Source organism: Zophobas morio, unplaced genomic scaffold, assembly GCF_036711695.1.
Source record: "Zophobas morio isolate AGI-343-1 ecotype UQ-CSIRO unplaced genomic scaffold, CSIRO_AGI_Zmor_V1 ptg000011l, whole genome shotgun sequence".
Classification (NCBI taxonomy): Eukaryota; Metazoa; Arthropoda; class Insecta; order Coleoptera; family Tenebrionidae; genus Zophobas; species Zophobas morio.
Window position 1 is genome coordinate 16,638,350 of NW_026972116.1, and position 15,836 is coordinate 16,654,185.

Sequence of the window (15,836 nt, forward strand, 5' to 3'; positions counted from 1 at the left end):
CTTTGGAATTGCCGCCGTCACCGCAAAGAGCCGAAACCGTTGAGGAGGCGTCGCGTTCCGCCGCCGAGCCCCCTTCAGGGTCGCCGTAACGTCCCCGCGCGATTTCCCGTTGCAGGTCGCCACCCCCTGGTCCAGGAGGAGCCCGTCCTGAAGGAAGTCGCCGTCCAGGAGGGAACGACTGGGCCGGACGTTTTATTCTTTTTTTTGTACAGTTTGTTTTGTAGATATTTACGATTATTTTTGGCGTAAGATTATTTTAGCCGTGTAGCTGGTGACAGGGAATAAAACCCGATAATTGTTTAAAATTTTCCTCCGTTTTATTTTATTTCTTGCTTCCGCGGGTGCTCACGAGACCACCCGGCGCCCGAGCACCGCCGCTCCCGACCGAAGGCGCCACCCCCCGCATACGCCGAAGTAGGCCAGACGTGTTTCTACTTTTCAGCGGTACTAGTAGGCCCAAGGCTTGACACCGAGGTACGCCACCCACACGCGTTATCGGTGAAATTCCGGACCGTCACCGTCTATCCCCCGGAGTTTCGTCGCAGTATCTATTATGTGAAAAGCGGGGACCGAAATTTTACTTCATTTAAAAATATTTAAGATTTGGTTTCCGGCACCAGCGCTCTGCTGTAAACGGCTAACTGTTTCTTTGAAGTAATTTCGAAAGAATGTCGTAGACCTCTTGTGTCTGGTTTTTGAAGTGGTTTGAAAGAATCTCGGGGACCACTTGTGTGTTGCTTTTGAAGTAGATTGCAAGAATATCGGGGACCATTTGTCTCTTGTTTTTGAAGTGGTTTGAAACAATTTCAGGGACCCCCTTTTTCAGAGTTTTTGAAGCAATCTTAAAGTGCCGCGATCCATGATGTTGTCTTTGAAGTAATTTGAAAGAATCTCGGGGACCCCTTGCGTGTTATTTTTGAAGTAGTTTGAAAGAATGCCGGAAACTCCCTATGGGTCTTGTCGTTGAAGGAATTTGAAAGAATCTCAGGGACCCCTTATGTTTTGTTTTTGAAGTAGTTTTGTAAAAATCTTGGGAACCCATTGTGTCTTGTTTTTGAAATGGTTGGAAACAATCTCGGGGATCCCTTTTTTTCCAGAGTTTTTGAAGTAATTTGAAAGAATCTCGAGGACCTCTTGCGTTTTATTTTTGAAGTAGTTTGAAAGAATCTCAGGGACGCCTTATGTTTTGTTTTTGAAGTAGTTTAGAAAAAGTTTTTAAAGAAAATTGAAAGAATTTCGAGGACCACTTGACTCTTGTTTGTCAAGTGGTTTGAAAGAATCCCGGGGACCCTTTTTTCAGAGTTTTTAAAGTAGTTTGAAAGAATCTCGGGGACTACTTGTGTCTGGTTTTTGAAGTGGTTTGAAAGAATCTCGGGGAAACTTTTTGTTTTGTTTTTGAGATAGTTTTAAAAAATCTTGTGCCTGGTGTTTGATGTGAACTGAAAGAATTTCGGGCACCAGTTGCGTGTTGTTTTTGAAGTAATTTGAAAGAATCTCGGGAACCTATTTTGTTTCGTCTTTTAGTAATTTGAAAGAATCTCAGAAACCCGTTTTGTTTGGTTTTGAAGAAGTTTTATAGAATCTCGGGGAAACTTTTTGTTTTGTTTTTGAGATAATTTTAAAGAATCTGGGGCACCACTTGTGTGTTGTTTTTGAAGTAATTTGAAAGAATCTCGGGACCACTTGTGTCTTGTCTTTGAAATAATTTCGAAAGAATGTCGTGGACCTCTTGTGTCTGGTTTTTGAAGTGGTTTGAAAAAATCTCAGGGACCACTCGTGTGTTGCTTTTGAAGTAGATTGAAAGAATATCGGGGATCATTTGTCACTTGTTTTTGAAGCAATCTTAAAGTGCCGCGATCCATGATGTTGTCTTTGAAGTAATTTGAAAGAATCCAGGGGACCCCTTGCGTGTTATTTTTGAAGTAGTTAGAAAGAATCGCGGAAACTCCCTGTGGGTCTTGTCGTTGAAGGAATTTGAAAGAATCTCAGGAACCCGTTATGTTTTGTTTTTTAAATAGTTTTGTAAAAATCTTGGGAACCCATTGTGTCTTGTTTTTGAAGTGGTTTGAAACAATCTCGGGGATCCCTTTTTTTCAGAGTTTTTGAAGCAATTTGAAAGAATCTCGAGGACCTCTTGCGTTTTATTATTGAAGTAGTTTGAAAGAATCTCAGGGACCCCTTATGTTTTGTTTTTGAAGTAGTTTAGAAAAAGTTTTTAAAAAAAATTGAAAGAATTTCGAGGACCACTTGTTTGTCAAGTGGTTTGAAAGAATCCCGGGGACCCTTTTTTCAGAGTTTTTGAAGTAGTTTGAAAGAATCTCGGGGACTACTTGTGTCTGGTTTTTGAAGTGGTTTGAAAGAATCTCGGGAAAACTTTTTGTTGTGTTTTTGAGATAATTTTAAAGAATCTCGGGGACCCCTTGTGCCTGGTGTTTGATGTGGATTGAAAGAATCTCGGGCACCACTTGTGTGTTGTTTTTGAAGTAATTTGAAAGAATTTCGGGAAACTATTTTGTTTCGTCTTATAATTGTTTGAAAGAATCTCAGAAACCCGTTTTGTTTGGTTTTGAAGAAGTTTTATAGAATCTCGGGTACCCTTTGAGCCTGGTTTTTGAAGTAGTTTAAGAGAATCTCGGGAACCTCTTGTGTCTTGTCTTTGAAATAATTTCGAAACAATCTCGTGGACCTCTTGTGTCTGGTTTTTGAAGTGGTTTGAAAGAATCTCGGGGTCCCTTTTTGTTTTATTTTTGAAGTGAATTGAAAGAATATCGGGAACCACTTGTGTGTTGCTTTTGAAGTAATTTGAAAGAATCTCGGGGACTCCCTGCTATTTATTTTTGAAGTAGTTTGAAAAAATCTCAGGGACCACTTGTATCTTATTTTTCAAGTAATTCAAAAGAATCTCGGGGGGCCCTTGTGTCGGCTTTTGGAAATTGTTTGAAAGAATCTCGGGGACCCCTTGTGTCTTGTCTTTGAAATAATCTGAAAGAAACTCTGGGACCCCTTGCGTCCGGTTTTTGAAGTGGTTTGAAAGAATCTCGGGAAGCCCTTCTGTTTTGCGTTTGAAGTGGTTTGACAGAATCTTGAGGATCCCTGGTCTTGTTTTTGAAGTAATTCGAAAGAAACTCAGGGACCTCTTATGTTTTGTTTCAAAAGTAGTTTTGAAATCTTGGGGAGCACTTGTATCTTGTTTTTAAAGAAATCTGAAAGAATTCCGAGGACCACTTGTCTCCTGTTTCTGAAGTGGTTTGAAATAATCTCGGGGGCTCCTTTTTTCAGCGTTTTTGAAGTTTTTGAAAGAATCTCAAAAGTCTCGTGATCCATGATGTCTTGTCGTTGAAGTAATTTGAAAGAATTTCGGGGACCCCTTACGTTTTATTTTTTAAATACTTGAAATAATTTCGGGAACTCCCTGTGGGTCTTGTTGAAGTAATTTGAAAAAATCTCAGGGGCCTCTTGTGTCTTATTTTTCAAGTAATTCAAGAGAATCTCGGGGACCCCTTGTGTCGGGTTTTTGAAATTGTTTGAAAGAATCTGGAGGACCCCTTGTGTCTTGTTTTTGAAATAATTTGAAAGAAACTCCGGGACCCCTTCCTTCTGTTTTGTTTTTGAAGTAGTTTGACAGAATCTTGAGGATCCCTGGTTTTGTTTTTGAAGTAATCTGAATGAATCTCGGAGTCCCATGACCAAGAGCTGTTGGGAACTATATCAATCCGTCAAAGGATTATTTTAATGTTTTCTAGTGATTTGTTAACTCCAAGAGTATGAAAAAATTGGTCCCCCTTTTTCAGTCTGTATGCTGTCTGTCGTCTGTATCGATTTCTATTAGACAGATAATTTTCGAAACTAGTCGGCTGATCCTTATCAGATTCTAAGCCACAATTTGATGACGTCGGTTTCAAATTTTGCATGGTAAACGCTACTTAATTTTTTTAAATAGTATAATCCTGAATTTGTGATTTATGAATCCCCCTTGATTTTTGTGTTTTGTTACTGTTTAATTGGACCTCAGTGGGTTGGGTAACAATAAATATTATGAACTACTAACAGTGTAAACAAATCCTACGCAACACTCCATCAACGACAGGTCGATTTCCGTACCAGATAAATACTTTTAAAATTGTCGTGTATCGTCCAACCTTTACAACTAGTATTTTTACGAGCACATTTGTAGACGTTTTGGTACTCGGTATCCGATATCCTCATTAGCAATGAACTTGAATATTCTACTCATTCTGGGACCAATTTCATTTATAAATTCGTGATGGTACACGCCTCATCAATCGAAATGTTCTCAGTAGCGTTTCCTGGATGATCTGAGCGGTATAATCACCGACAGACAGCCGGACGGAAACCGTAGAGCGCCAAAACACACAAAAACTTAGCATTGAGCTATTGCTCGTTTACGCCGCCCCCGTCGCCCGTCCGGCAATTTGTAACCGACGTCGCGGTGTGAAAGCAGGGGCGTGGGTCCTTTTGTTTGTGACTCACAATTAATCAGTCCTTTCCATTGTTCGTCTGCCCACGTCGTCCAAGATGATCTGCATGCGCTGCGATTGGATCGATTCGCGAAATCTGCGCTTTGCGACACCTGTCCCGCCGCTGACGTACCCAGCAACTGTTGCGTAACGTGACAGATGATTTAGACCAATGGAAAATGAGTCCATGAACCTCGCCGGCCGGCCGACGCCAGACGCGCGACAGCGCCATCTCCCGGGGAAAACGACCCAAAAAAACAGCTGACGATGGCGATGGCGAATCACGAAAAATTCCGACCGGCTCCGGCCGATGGTAATTTATCGCCGGCTCGGCCGCCGATGAAAAAATCGACTGAAACGTGCTTCCTGCGATTACCTCGTTATACACTACACGCTTCTTCCGGGTGTTTGATATAATCGCAGGCCTCAAGTGTTATTTCATTCCACATATTTGACCTTGAAGGTATTTGCATTGTGTTTCACTGCCATAACACAATGAGTACTTTCTACGGTATATCGTTCACTCTGGTTGACTGCCACTACACCCACCGCACTTTTCCCATGAGATTATACCATTGTGGGCACTCGGCCGGATCGCCGCGGTGGGCCCACAAAAAGCCGGCCGTGAGCGCTTCGAATTAAGCGCACAGGAAGAGGCGATATCTTCTAATTTTTAAGATGACACTGATGTACTGTTCAATAGAAAAGATTTGTTTGTCTACACATTTTTTCAGGGATGTTTCAGTTGATAAGCTACCCATGCCTATGTAATTACTAATTGGTAATTAAATTTTCATTGTGATAGCCAATTATAGGTCTAGTTAATTTTCTCAATTTTTCAAGTACCGAGAGACTATTAATATTTCTAATTTTTTACTTCCTGAGCGTAAGCTAAGGAAGTACAGTAATCAAGTCCATCACTTCATGTTTTCCAAGTTTCATGAGCTCCAAAGTGCGAAAAACGTGGTCTTCCGTTTCCGTCTGTCTGCCTGTCTGTCTGTCGTCTGTATAAATTTTTATTAGACACAGTGTCTGAAACTACTGGACCGACTGTTGTCAAATTTTGCATGTACATTAGGACTATCATATAGATTGTAAAACGCCAACCAAAAATTGGCTGATCATCCCCACCAACAATTTAATGACGTCATCTCCAAAATTTATAATAGTAAATTTGTTTTTATTTTATACAATAAGATACTACGAATTTGTGTTGAGTTTTCACCCCAGACATCCAGATTTTTGGAAAAAAAAAATCAAAATTGTATAACAACATTTTGCGATTTAACTTTAAAACTGCAAAACCAAATGCTCTGAAGTCTTGCAAACGTTTTAAGGTTATCGTAATCGTGGTAAATCGTTAAACAGAATTTATTCTTTTTTTCCCTCCCAAAAAACTGATGACTTTATTTCAAAATTTTTCCTGATAAATCCTTTCTGAAATATGCAAAAATATCATGGCTTGGAATTTGGAATTACTGTTATTTTTAGAATTACACTGGATCTATCCAATTGATTCAATTTTTTAATAATTCTTCATTTTTTCATTTTCTTTCATATTTCAGTTTTTTTCATTTTTCAATGCTTGGGTTTCATAATTATTCGTTTTTTCAACTTTCATTTTTTCAATTTTTCTTTTCCTCAATTTCTCGATTTGTAATTTTTCAATTTTGTAATTTGTCCATATTACAATCTTTCCTTTTTCGATTTTTCAGTTTCTCATTTTTTAATTTGTCGATTTTTCAGTTGCTTCGTTATCTCAATTTTTCAAGTTCTTGATTTTTATTTTTTCATTTTCAAGTTTTGGAAATTTTAATTTTCTCGGTTTGAAGTCACAGTTTTCCGTTTTTCCATTTGTTTTATACATACATATATATATTTTGAATGTTTCATTCGATTTTATAATTTTTCGTTTATTCAATGTTTCAAATTTTTTACCTTGTTAATTTTTCGATTTTCCAATTTTTAAATGTTTCAATTTTGTAATTGTTGGATTTCCAGTTATCCGATTTTCCGATTTCTTTAATTTTCAATATTTCCATTTTACAATACATATTTCGATTTTTCGATTTTGCATTTTTTCGATCTTGAAGCTTCTCAATTTTTTTCGTCTCTTCAATCTTTCAAATTCTTGATTTCCAAAAATCGAAAAATGAAAAACTCGGAAAGAGTTGAAAAATCGAAAAATTGAAAAAACGAAAAACTGCAAAATCGTAAAAGTGGAAATCGAAAAATTGAAAATCGAAAAACTGAAAAACCAAAAAACTGAAACAACAACTAAAAATCGCGAGACTTAAAAATCGAAAAAAAAAAACGATCGCAAAATTGGAAAACCTAAAAATTGTCAAATCGAAAAAGAATAGAATTGTCAAAATTGTAAAGTCGAAAAAATAACATTAAAAGATCTAAAAATTGAAAAACTAAATATCGAGAAATTAAAAATCAAAAAAATTCGAAAATCTAGTAAATGAAAGAAAATTTCTAAAATCGTGAAATTGAAAAAGTGAGCAATTTAAAAAATCATAATTATTATTAAATACCTATGTATATTATTTAAAATGAAAACTAGAAAAATTGTAAATCGAAAAATAGACATGTGACAAATTGAAAAATCTAAAATTTAAAAATCGAATAATTGAAAACCGAATATGTAATTGAAAAATTCAAAAATTGAGAAATTTCAGCCTGAAAAAAAGTTTTTTTAAGTCAAAACAAAGAGCAATCGAAAAATCGAAGAGTTGAAAAATTGAAAAATCGAAAAATTGAGGAATTGAAGATTGAAAACTTAATGAATGGAAAAATTGGAAAGAAGAAAAGACGAATCAATCGAAAAATTGGAAAACCCAAAAATTGTAAAATCCAAAAGTTATAGAATCATCAAAATTATAAGTTCGAAAAACTGTAACACTGAGAGTTAGTTAAAAATTGAAAAATTAAAAATCAAGAAACTAAAAAATTAACTGAAAAATTAAAAACCGAAAAATTGGAAAATCGAATAAATGAAAAAGTTTTCAAATCCAATAATTGAAAAATGGAAAAATTCCAAAGTCGTAAAATTGAAAAAGTGCAAAATTTTAAAATTATAAAATCAAAACAATGAAAAACCGAAAAATCGAAAAAATAAAAAAGATAAAAACCGAAAAGAAAAATTGTAAATCGAAAAATGAAGAAATGAAATATTGCAACATCTAAAAATTGAAAATATTCAGTTGGAAGATCGAAAAACTGAAAAAATTATAAATGAAAACTCGAAGAGTTGCATATTGTGAAATTGAAGAAATAAAAAATGAAAAATTGCAAATCGAAAAATTGAAGGAAGGAAAAAAAAATGAAATTGAAAAAACAAAAAATTGTAAAAATAAAGCATTAAAAAACCGAAACGAAAAATTGCAAGTTGAAAATCTGAAGAAATGAAAAATGGAAGAATCGGAAAGTTAAAAAGTCGAATAAAAGAAAAGTTTTAAAATCCAATAACTGAAAAATAGAAAAATTCTGAAATCGTAAAATTAAGACACTGAAATATTTTAAAAATATTACTGATGAAACTGAAAAATCTAAAATTGAAAAAACGAAAAATTAATGAAATCCAAAAGTTGAAAAATCCTAAAATTCATAAATGTTGTGGATAAGAACAATTATAAAATCAGAACATTGAACACCCGAAACATGAAAAAAATAAAGAAAATGAAAAACCAAAACGAAAACTCGAGAAATTTTAAATCGAAAATCTGCAAATCTAGAAATTGAAGAAACAAAAAAAAAATTGCAAATAGCAGAATTGAAGAAAAGAAACACTGAAAAAACTTTGAAAAATCGAGTAACTGAAAAAATAAAAGCACGAAAAATTGTAAATTGCAAAACTGAAACATTAAAAATTGAAATCTCGAGAAACTCAAATCGAAAAAGTGTAAAATCTAAAAATTGAAAAATTGGAAACTTGAAAAACTAAAAAATTTAAACTTAACTCAAAAATTGCAAAAGTGAAATTCAAGTGAAAAAATTCTTTGCGCCACTGGATTTTGCTTTATGGAGGTTATCAGAAATCAAAAATCGCAAACAGTTGTTTAATTTTTCAAAGAAGCGAGCAATTTTTTGTCAATTGGCAACATCTGTCAGTAGCTGTCATCATCTCAACCAATCAACACGTTTGTTAGACGTGCTCATGTCAAAATTGACAACTGTGAACTGACATACTAACATGGCTGCCAATAATTCAGAATTACCAACACAGAAAATTGCTTCATCATTAAGACTCATCCGGTATTTACATCCTTGTTTATTTCTTCTTCTCCATAACCGCCAACCCACCACGCTCTTGCTCATTTCAGACTTCAAGCAGGCTCTGAAAGTGCATTTAAGTAATCGAGTTTGACCTCTTTCCTTCCCCGTAATTATCGGGATTAGAGTGTGTGCCTCTACCAAGGCGGCTAATTGGCAGAGCGGCATCGACTCCTTTTCCTTAACAATCAAGAAAGACGTTCCACGACGGAATAATGGCTGGTTGTTGCGGCGAAGACTCGAGGTTATTGCCTGGCCTGCAGTACTACCGGTGATCGCATCGTAAAGGTAAAACGGGGTCAGTTTTGTGGACTGGCGGCGGTGGCGGCGGCGGTAATGCCGCCATTACGTTTTACGACGCCATTCGTCTGGGTGAGTCGGGACGGTGCGAACGCGACAAAAATAAAACGACATTCCTGATCAAATTTACGTTTTTGGAAGACCCGGAAGGGCGGGGCGGCGAATTTCCGCCCAACGCGAATTCCAAGACTGCAATAAACCCAAACTATAAAAAAAGTTTGCGGATGCGACCCAAACCGTCGTTAAAAAGAACAAAATAGGGGGTGTTTCGCACTTACATTAACACACTGTGGTGGCGCCACCTCTTGCTTACACATCAAGTCAATTAATTAAAATTCCAAATCTATATACATAACAAAGTGTTATTTTTATACCTGTCTATTTAAAGCTGTTTTGGACTGATCGAGATTGTGTTTTGAATCCGGGCGGGGCGCCCTTTCCAAAAATTAATCGCCTGGATTTCCGGAAAGGTCACCGGAATCGAAGGACACTCCCGGATTAAAGTTCCAACGCAGCGATCCGTTCCGGAAATAAGCGGACGTTATTAATGGAGTTAGCGTCGTCGTCAATAATTGACAGCCGTCACGCCACCAGCGATGGGTCGTAAAAACAAACCCATTACTCGACTGACAGAAAAGGACGAAGTAAACAGTACCATCGACCATATTGCAATAATGGATAATGGCGTGTGACGTTGCGGTGAAAGTCAATGACGGTGGCGATGAGTCAGGTTTATTATTGAGCTACTTTTCGGATTATTCAACGAAAGGTTTACAAAAACTGGAGATGAGTCAGTGGAGGATTATTTTAATTATTTTAAGTAAAGTAGTCTACGTTGGGTGATTTGTCACTTCCCTTCCTTTATTTTTGTGTATATTGTCGGTTAATGGAATTGGGATGTGTTTATTAGATGTAATAAAGATAAGAGAAACAATAACAATGCGGTTGTCATTACCTAAATAGGTAACGACCTTCGTGGTGTGCATATAATAAAGATAATTCGACGATTACTTTATAAAACGGTGTAATAAAGCCCTTATAGTTTCCGTATGTACGTATACTTTTTCGGTTTTCTATGACTGCAACCAGTGTTTTCAAACTTTTTCCACACTTATTGTTTTGTCGACGATATGAAAATTTTGACACTTTTACGCGTCTTTATGGAGTCATGGTCGCATTGATAATGTCTCTGCGTACCATACAAATACAAATACATATTCGAAAGTACTGGTAAACAATGCGTCAGTACAATCATTGATATTTAAAACACTTGCAAAGTCTACACGACGATATGGTGGCAAGGTCAGTTCCGCGATAATTTCTGTAAACTAAATATTTAACTGTTCTATGTAACCGAGGAATTCCTAACACTGTCATTAAGAGGTGTCGAAACTTTGTTCCTCGGTCGAATCCGAGAATGAATTGTCAACTCGACACAAAAATACCCATTTCGGTCCAGTTCGCAGAATTTTACACTGTTCGAATATAGAGATTTTAATCTTGGAGCAAAAACGCTGGTTATAATTTAAAGTGCGCATGTTTTTTGGTCGAGGAATGCCGCTTTGGGCTTTGTTATCAACACATTCTACTTCTTAATCTAGACCACATCGTCAGATTTTCAAACGTCAGAAGTGGGTCGACAATGACACAAAAAATATTGATTTAATTTTATTTAAACGCTTGACCTAATATAATATCGAGGTAATTACGAAAAAATGAGTTGATAATTAAGATAATTCTGGGCTAATTGCTCTTAATTTATTTTTAATATCCACTACCGTTTTCGTAAAACTGGATTTTTCACTTCATTGTGGTTTTGCTTTCAAAATATAGTAGATCCTTATGACTTCTCAAAAACTTCCGGGTGTCTGTTTTTTTTATTTGGAGGGATCTCACGTAGCTTCCTTTGAGCTTCCTGCTCGCAGAATTTTTCAAGGGTATTTTCTTATTTTCATTCCAAGTTAACGCTCTGATCTTTTTATCCTTATCTCTATCTTCATCGTCTGTCTTCAGTCGTAAAGCGGGTTCACTGTCAGTATCCGCTTGATTTCCCAGTGAATCATTGTCACTGGAGTTGTTCTGCAGGTTACCTTCCAAATGTTCAGCGTTGCGGAAGAATTGTTTGCCCCTATTTTTATTTCTTGTAGTGTTTCTTGCTCTCTTTTGTATCCCTGTTTTTAATTGTCCACCTTTTTGTTGAACTCGTTGTTCTTTTCTTTTTGTTCTTTCGCTGATGCAGTTTGGACTTTGGTCGAGTGTCCTTTAGTTGCGTCTGGTTCTTCAAAGAAATTCTCCTCTACCTCCGTCTATCTGCTGACTCCTCCGACAATACCAAAAATATTCTCTCAAAGCGTTCCTATTGACGAAATATTTTTTCCCGTTTCCAACTCTGTCTGACGGTTTGTTCTACACTACTCCGGTTCATTATGACAACGTTTTTTGGACTTCCACGATATTTCGTCAATTGTTTGGCTTCCTCTATTGGAGTCAAAATTTCATTATTCTGAGCCTCGAACTTTTTCTGTTCTAGATTCACCTTCAACAGTTCTAATCCATGGTCTTGCTAATCCATTTCTTCTATGTTTCAGAGTTAGGGATGAAGATATTTCTGGTGTATCGCTTCGTTGATTGGATAAAATATAAAGCTCCCAAACTTAACTACCTTTTCTTGATCTACTTAACTGCATTGCCTCGGTTTGAAAACCTTATTTTAAGGACCCCCACTTCTTTTAGGGCTATTCTGTTTCTGGAATTAACTAACCATCTTTCTTAGACAAATTCCGATGTCTATCTTTTTCTTCTTTTGTTATTACCACTTTTCATGAGTCCTCTACTTCTTCATTTTCTTCCTCGGAAACCTCAATAATTCCTCTTAATCTTTTTTATTCCATATACTTGTTGATCTTGGTCCCTACATGTAAATTTTGAAGACTTTAGATTTGGTCTTTGATGATTTATTTACCAATAGTCTTTACACTCCAGTTTTTATTCGTTGTTTTTTTTTCATTTTTACTCTTTTGTTTGGTGGCTTTATTTCAATACTTGATTTTTTAAGCACTGATGTTTTTTTGGATAATATATTTTTTATTTTACCTGCTAGGATAAGACTGATTTTGGCAAATGAGATCCCTCTAAGAAAATAGAGGGCGGGTGGGCGGGGTTAGTTCCTGCCAAGATAAGAGTGATTTTGGCTAATGAGATACCCTCTAAGAAAAGAGAGGGGGGGTGGGCGGGGCTAGTATCTGCTAAGATAAAACTGATTTACACTTCGGTTTTTGTTCTTGTTTTTTTTTTTCATTTTTACTCTCTTGTTTGGTGGCTTTATTTCACTACTCGATTTTTTTAAGGTCTTTGATCGGACATAGCAGTGATGGTTTTCTGGATAATATATTTTTTATTTTCAGTTATATGGAAATATCATTTTTTCAATTAATCATATGGGCTGATTTTCCCACTTTTTAAATTTGGTGCCACGAAATCCACCAATCGATTGTCATGCTTAATTTAAAAGGTTCACTGTTGCCAACTTAAATTTATGTGCGGATAAATACCGCGTGATCAGAAATGACTGAGTATGTTGGCAGTACTTTTTAAACAAAAACGTGATTTTTCTTACGTTTATGTTGGCTTAACCGAAAGTAAATGTATGATAGATATGTCAATTGTCAAATGTGATAAATTTAGGTTTTGTTTTGGACACATTTTGCTAATTAAAACAACCGCAAATTATAGAAAACATCATGTGATACCAATTTCAACTAAAAATCCAGGATTGCCAACATTTCTGAGTATGCGGTATTACCATGTGTTTTACTTGGTTGGTACCATTGAATCGGCGGCCATTTTAGTTGTGCAAAAGGTCTTTATGGCATATATAACTAAAGGAGATAACCAACAGGAAAAAATTTAAATATCGAAAAATTAAAATCAAAGATCGAAAAATTTAAAAATACAGAGAAAAGGAAAAATAAAAAATGACACTTTAAGAATCGAAAAATTGAAAAATCGCAAAGTCGAAATCTAAAAAATCGAAACATTCAAAATTAAAAAATTTTAAAATGGAAAAATTGAAAATTTTCCAAAATTGAACTGATGAAAAATCGAAAAAGCGAAAAGTCCAAAAAAATATAGAAACCAAAAACCAAGATGCTGAAAAATCGAAAAATGTAAATACATATAATTTTAAAAAAAATTTTAAATCGGGAAATCCGAACATGAAAAATCGTAAAATCGAAACATGGAAAAATGTAAAATATATAAAACCAGAAAGTGGAAAATCAAAAAAACTAGCAAATGAGAAATCGAAGAATCCAATATTTAAAAAAATTAACAAATTGAAAAATTGAAAAATTGAAGAATCGAAGAAAGAGAAAAATCTCAAAACTGAAATGTTGGAAAATCCAAAAACCGAGAAATCGAAATTAATAAACTGAAACATCGCGAAATCCAAACAGCAAAGATCAAGAAATTCAGAAGTCAAAATAGCCCAAAATCGAAAAATTCAAAATTGAAAAATTTAAACTTAAAAAAATGAAAAACCGAAAAATCACAAAAATTAAAAAATAGAAAAGTTGACAAACTAAATAATCGAAAGATCGAGAAATTGAAAGAGCAAAAAGTGAAATGCGAAGAACTGAAAGTTGACAAATCAAGAAATCGATGTCTAAAATTTAAAGAACCGAAGAATTAAAATATTGAAACGCGGAAATCGTGAAATCAAAACATTAAAAATCGAAAAATTAAAGTGGTAAAAAATCAAAAAATCGAAATATTGAAAAATTCCAAAGCTGAAACATCGAAAACTACACAAATCGAAAAATTGAAAAATCAAGATATAGAAAAGAAAATATCAAAAAATCAATCCACGAAGTGAGAAACGGAAAAATCGAAAATTTACAAAACGCCAAAAATTGAAAAATTGGAGAATCGAAGACTGAAAAATCCAGAAATTGATAAATCTCAACTGAATGTCGAAAAATCGAAAAACTGAGAAATCGAAATTGATAAACTGAAACATGGCGAAATCGAAACATCAAAAGATCGAGAAATCGAGAAGTCGAGAAGTGGAAAAACCGAAAAATTGAAAAATTAAGAAATCGAAAAACTAAAAAATCAAAAAATTGAAAAACTAAAAATCAAAAGATCGGGAAATCGAAATATAAATAAGTCAAAAATCTAAAATTAAAAATTAAAATTCGAAAAACAGAAAAATCGAACACCTGAAAAATCATAACTAAAATTTAAAGGATCGAAAAATTAAAATAATATGTATCGAAAAGTGGAAAATCGTGAAATCAAAACATCAAAAAATACAAAAAACAAAAGAATTGAAAAAGCTTAAACTTCAAAAATCATAGTCTTGAAAAATGGAAAAAGTGAAAAAATCAAAATATGTATTGAAAAAATCCCAAAAACTGAAAAATCCCAAAACTGAAACAACGAAAACTTGAGAAATCGAAAAATCGAGAAATCCAAGACAAAAAATCAAAAATTAATTAAGTGAGAAATTGAGAAATGGAAAAATCGAAAATTTAGAAACGCCAAAAATTAAAAAATTGAAAAATCGAAAAACTAAAAAATCAAAAGATCGGAAAATCGAAACGTCAAAAACTCAAAAATCTAAAATTAAAAATTAAAATTCGAAAAATAGAAAAATCGAACACCTGAAAAATCATATCTAAAGTTTAAAGAATCGAAAAATTAAAATGTCGAAAAATGGAAAATCGCGAAATCAAAACATGAAAAAATAGAAAAAATAAAAAAAATTGAAAAATCGAAAATTTAATACATCGAAATTTTGAAAAATACAAAAACTAAAATCAAAAAATCAATATGTATATTGATAAAATCCCCAAAAATTGAAAAATCCCAAAACTGAAACAACGAAAACTTGAAAAATCAAAAATTTAGAAACGCCAAAAATGGAAAAATTGAAAAAATGGACAACGAGAAATCGAAAATTCGAAATTGCTTGAAGAATCAACAAATTGAAAAATCCCCAAATTGAAATACCGAAAAATATCAATCAAAAATTCAATCAAAATATGCATCGAAAATTGTGATATCAAAAAATCAATTCGAAAACCCGAAAAATTGTTATTCCATTTTGTTTTCTTTTTCTCCAAAAATATCGTTCAGAACTGTTACTTTTTAACATTTAAATAACATTTATTCAACAAAATTGCAAGATGACATCATCAATTTTTTTTATTAACGATTTATAGTTTTGGAAATTTTATTCTACCCTATAAAATTTTATTGACAATAACGAGGCGGACAGTTGTACAGTGGTAAGAAATATTTCTGGCTCACAGCAGTGCATCCGAATTTGTCGGAGAACATTTATCAGGTAGTTGTGCTCATAAAATAATGGTTAATTTGGTTCGTGAGTAACGATGGTCCGGACCTGGATTATTCTGCTTTCTAACATCTGGGGATTACTGGCACGCGACAACTTCAAGTTGTAAATATCTCTTGCTATTGTACTACTGTTCGTCTCGTTATTGCCAAAAAAATTTTATAGGGTAGAAAGAAATTTCCCAAACTATACCATACTTCCAGTAATCTTAGAACGTTTGCAAAATTTCAGTGCATTCGATTTTACAATTTCAAACTTAAATTCCAAAATGTTATACAATTGTCATTTTTTTTCCAAAAATCTGAATGCCCAGTGTACAAAGTCCACAAGGATTTATAAAGTAGGACGTTATTTTATAAAATTTAAATAACATTTACTATTGTAAAATTTGGAGACGACGTGATTGGTGGAGAAGATCAGAA

The 15,836-nt window shown here is 34.3% G+C and overlaps 1 protein-coding gene across 1 annotated transcript in view; it reads right to left on the reverse strand.

The window, feature by feature from the left end:
* LOC135127052 (lysine-specific demethylase 3A) overlaps window positions 1–15,836 on the reverse strand; it is a 290,069-nt gene that overhangs the window by 152,148 nt on the left and 122,085 nt on the right. The window lies entirely within an intron of this gene.